This window comes from Coenobita brevimanus, chromosome 28 (assembly GCF_032717465.1).
Source record: "Coenobita brevimanus isolate Jiangsu-jjx chromosome 28, ASM3271746v2, whole genome shotgun sequence".
Lineage (NCBI taxonomy): Eukaryota > Metazoa > Arthropoda > Malacostraca > Decapoda > Coenobitidae > Coenobita > Coenobita brevimanus.
Window position 1 is genome coordinate 28624005 of NC_136981.1, and position 5350 is coordinate 28629354.

Below are 5350 nucleotides of genomic sequence, written 5' to 3' on the forward strand. Positions count from 1 at the left end.
CCCTTATTTTTTCCTCCCGTCCCCTGTTCTTTTTTTTCACTTCCTTTACTCTCTTCTCTACCTCTGTTCCCGACTTCCTCCTCCTCTTCCTCCTTCTCCTCCTCCTCCTCCTCCTCCACCTCCTCTTCCTCCTCCTCCTCCTCTTCCTCCTCCTCCTCCTCCTGGATTCAGACATCGTCGTTCATGCTTAACTAACTTACTGGACTTCTTCCATAATGTTTACAAATCATATGATGACTCAAGAGCAGTAGATATACTTTACATCAACTTTCAGAAAGCATTTGACACTGTCCCTCACAAGCGTCTCATGAGCAAAGTAGAAGCACATGGAATAAAAGGAAATACGCAGAAATGGTTACAAGACTGGCTTTCAGACCGAAAACAGCGAGTTGTGATAAACGGAAAGGAATCCAAATGGCGTAATGTGATTAGCGGCGTTCCCAATGGCTCAGTACTTGGACCGATACTTTTTGTTATCTATATAAATGATATTGATGAGAGTCTGAATTGTAAAGTATCCAGATTTGCAGATGATACTAAAATAACCAGTAAAGTAACTTCAAAATTACAGTGGCAGCTGTTACAAAATGACCTTAATACTTTAACAAGCTGGGCAGAAAAATGGCAAATGAGATTTATCATAGAAAAATGTAAAGTACTTCATATTGGAAGTAACAACGTCCATGCAAATTACAAAATGAACAATATCTACTCATCAAGTACAGACAGTGAAAAGGATCTTGGTGTGATAATATCAAATGACCTTAAACCGTGTAAGCAGTGCAACGAGGTGGCTAAAATTGCAAACTAGCTAGTGGGTTTTATTGGAAGAACTTTCGAATTTAAATCGGAAAAAGTCATACTTGCCTTGTACAACTTGCTAGTGCACCCCCATCTTGAGTATTGTGTGCAGTTCTGGTCTCCATACTACAGAAAGGACAATGAAAAATTAGAGAAAATACAGCGAAGAATCACAAAAATGATACCACGACTTAGAAACAAACCATATGAGGAACGCCTTGAAGAATTTAAATTATTTAGCCTAACAAAGTGCAGGTTAAGAGGGGACCTTATTGAAGTTTTCAAAATCATGAAGGGATATGACAACTTAGACATGAATAAGTATTTTGATATAGACCGGTCGAGTCAAACCTGAAGTAATGGCTGTAAAATTATTGGAAAGCGTTTCCAATCCCATGAAGCAAAATACTTCTTCAACAGAGTTGTAAACATCTGGAACAGATTACCCTCAGATACCGTGAACAGTAGCCTATCTCAACTGAGACATTAAAAAACAAAATAGACAAATATTTGCATGAGAATCCTCAGCTGACTCTTTTTCTGTCCAAACAACTTGCTTTTATAGCAACGTGTAAGTTCATTCCCCTTTTGTCTACAAGACACCCTGTAAACAACGTACCCGTATATAGCTTCGCGTCACGTCATTATACATTTTTCAATTTACTCATTGCAAATAAGGTAATAAAAGCACAGATTAGGATCTGCACAGATAGCCCAGAGGTACCGGTCACTACTCTTACTTTCGACCTGTGATGGGCTGTGGATCAGTGAGGGTCCCTGTTAGCCAAGTGACCACCATCCATTTTTTTTTTTTTGATGTACCAGGGGTCACTGCTTCAGGATGAGACTAGTGTACTTGTTCCAGATGGGAGAGTTCCTCGTCTCAGTGGAGTGAACGGAGGCAGGTCCTGATTGACTGCTGCCTACCTTAAAAGCGCCAGGCAGGGCTGCTGGACCACCCCTAAACATCCACTCTGTACACTGTACATCCACACTGTGCACTGTGCAGTCCCCTTTTGTCTATAAGACATCCCGTCTTATATATTTTTCAATTTCCCCAATGCAAAGAAAGTTAAATAAGCGCAGATTAGGATCTGCACAGATAGCCCTGAGTTAACGATCACTACTCTTACCTTCGACCTGTGATGGGCTGTGGATCACTGAGGGTCCCTGTTAGACAAGTGACCACCATCGGGATTTTTTTGATGTACCAGGGGTCACTGCTTCAGGATGAGACTAGTGTACTTGTACCAGACGGGAGAGTTCCTCGTCTCAGTAGAGTGAACGGAGCTAGAGCCTGATTGACTGCTGCCTACCTTAAAAGCACCAAGCAAGGCTGCCACACCACAACTAAACAACCACACTGTGCACTGTGTAGTTTCCATATTATGTCTACAGACGCCCCATTAACTCAATGTACCCGTCTATAATATCATGCCGTAAATAGTAGTTTATATGATTACTTTCTCTTGCAGGTTACTCAAACGGGTAGCTTATAGATAAAGTATTATAGAATGTGACTTTTCCTTTCCAGTATTTCCTGTGAAATTTCCATGTCAGTTTTTCCATGCTGCATGGTGGTTTTTCTCACTTTTTCCTGGAGGGTTTGGGGGTGGGGGGAGCCTTCTTGCTTTACTATCCTTATCCTCCAGCATGTAGAGTTAGATCTTGTAGTCATAGTCTTCTCCGTAACAAGCAGCCTCGAAAGGACCATAAGGTCTGTTGCTGTTTGCTTACCTATGTAATCCTTTTTAAGCCTACGTAATCCTCCTCCTCCTCCTCCTCCTCCTCCTCCTCCTCTTCCTCTTCCTGCTCCTCCTCCTCCTCCTCCTCCTCCTCTTCCTGCTTCTCCTTCTCCTCCTCCTCCTCATCCTCCTAGTTTTCTTCCTTCTCCTCCTCCTCCTCCGTCTTCGGCTAAAGTCATGAAAACTATCGCCTCAGGTAGTCACTATATCTCTCTCTCTTTCTCTCTCTCTCTGTCTCTCTCTCAGATAAAATCATCAAAGGAGGTTAAATGTGGTAAAATCGTCCCCCCTGAAGGTCACATTAATACCAGGCTAAAGATGAATTATTTTACTAGAAGGAGAATTTTGTCCCTTTGCAGCTTATTTCACGTATTTTCAGAGTTGGAAAAAGACATTAATACGGGTCCACACTATTTCCATGGCACTTCTTCGTGACTAGCACCATATTGTACTGCTAATCTCTTTCTACAGGGCATCATTCATTATGGAGAGATGGCAGTTTTGCGCCTAGTTAAAGTGAACGGGATATATGCTCAGTTAACTTAGAAAACACCTTGATATGCCTTTTTTACTCTAACTTGGCCTAATATTGCCATCTCTCCAACTTCAATGCCAAGTTATGACAATAAATTAATAGCAGAGTAGGATTCTAGTCACGAGGAAGTGCTATGGAAAGGACGTAGAGCCGTAGCGTTGTCTTTTTCTCCCACTGAGTTACGTGAAATAAGCTGCAAAAGGACGACAATCTGGGCCAAGTTACAGTAAAAACGAAAACTTTATATTAACTGTAGTTCTCTATCCATCCCTTCGTTTCTCTCATTCACTCCCTCTCATCTCCCTCTCTTCTCTCTCCTTCCCTCCTTCTCTCCCCCTCTTCTCTCTCCTTCCGTCCCTTTTCCCCCCTCCTCTCTCATCTTCCCTCCCTCTCCCCTCTTCATTCTCCTCTGCACTCCCCTTCCCTCCCACTCCCCTCCTCATTCTTTTCTCTATCTCTCTCCTACCCTCCCTCTACCCCCCTTCTCTCTCCTTCCCCCCTTTCCCCTACTCATTCTCCTAGATCTTTCCCTCCATCTCCCCCTCCCTCTTCTCCCCTCCTACCTAGCCCCCTTACCCCCCTTTACCATCTCCCTCTCCACTCATATTTTCGAAAGGACCGTAAGATCTGTTGCTGTTTGCTTTCCTTTGTATATTCCTCTTCCCCTCCCCTTATTCCCTCTCCCTCACTCCTCAGTCTTCTCTCTCCATTTCCCCCTCTCCTCTCCTCTCCTCCTCTTCTCTCTTTTATCCCCCCAATCTCTCCTCTTTTCTACTCTCTTTTCCTCCCCTCTCCCCTTCTCTCCTCATTCTTGCCTCTCCCCCTCTCCTCTCCCCTCCCCCTCCCCTCCTCCACGGCACTGTATCGTCAGCCAGAAAGTGAATAACAGTATTAGTCACCCCGGCAACGCCTGTTAACCAGGACGCTCACTGGCCTTGTATTGGTGGCGCAGAGGAGAGAGAGAGAGAGAGAGAGAGAGAGAGAGAGAGAGAGAGAGAGAGAGAGAGAGAGAGAGAGAGAGGTACAGCAAATATAACTAAAAATACACACCATCCTTCATCCCATTCAGTCAGCCTCTCTTGCCTACTGAAAAGTGTATCATTTCATCTCTGCAGTACGGTACATCAAACGCAATTAATTCTGAAAAGGGGTGGTAAACGACAGTGTGGAAATTACCATCCAGTTAACACAGTAAAGTTAATATACAAGGTGATGGATACTGTAAAAGACACACACACACACACACACACACACACACACACCGCTCGCTGGTGCAGTGGTAACGTTCTCGCTTGCCAACTGGTGGACGGGAGTTCGAGCCTCGCTCAGGTTGCGAAAAGTTTCACTGACGAAGTGGGTGGTTACTGTCCCCCTTGAGCAAGGGGACGGGTGTGTGCGTGTGTGAAGGTCACAGCCTTGCCCTTAGATCGGACTATATGAGCTCTCAGCTCCCTTCCGGGAGGGTAAAAGCTGACGATCACGACCATCAAGTGATCCTGACCGACCCGGTGAATTACACACAAACAACATAGCCTCATCCAAGACTCACACCACTGACTCCGAAAATCATGTCATAGGGCCGTATTCTTGTCGTTTAAAGAAACTTCCTAACACCTTTTCCTAAGCCATTTATTTTGCTTATTACACAACTCTGTCCTATTCTTTGTGGTATAAATCCATCAAACGTTGCCATGTTCCGCATAAATAACTTACATAAAATAAATCAACCAGCCATATCCAAAAATAAATCGCTAATGATGGGGTGCTAGGGAGACTCCTTATCCTACGAGAATACGGGCAACAGACTTACCAGCATCCATGAATGTGTGTGTGTGTGTGTGTGTGTGTGTGTGTGTGTGTGTGTGTAAAACTGTCAAATATTGAGGGATGTATGGCTATGTAAAAATCTGGATTCTCTCTCTCTCTCTCTCTCTCTCTCTCTCTCACACACACACACACACACACACACACACTCACACACACACACACTTTTTTACCCGTTTTCTTTTTTTCTGTATTCCGGGGTGAACTAAAAGAGATGTCACACAAGCTGGCTAAAACCGTCCCTCCTTGGCCAGGGTTGGGTATAAAGGATCTACTGTTACTATGACCAGCTTGTTTTTATTTGAGGGAACTGGGCCACTCCCATACCTTGAATACTAAGCCCTGGTTGTATGAAATTCCTTGAGATTTAGTTATAGGGCAGGAATGAGTCTCCTTGGTTACTAGTCAAATCCACTTTCCAGTCTCCCTCAGTTTATCTTTTTCT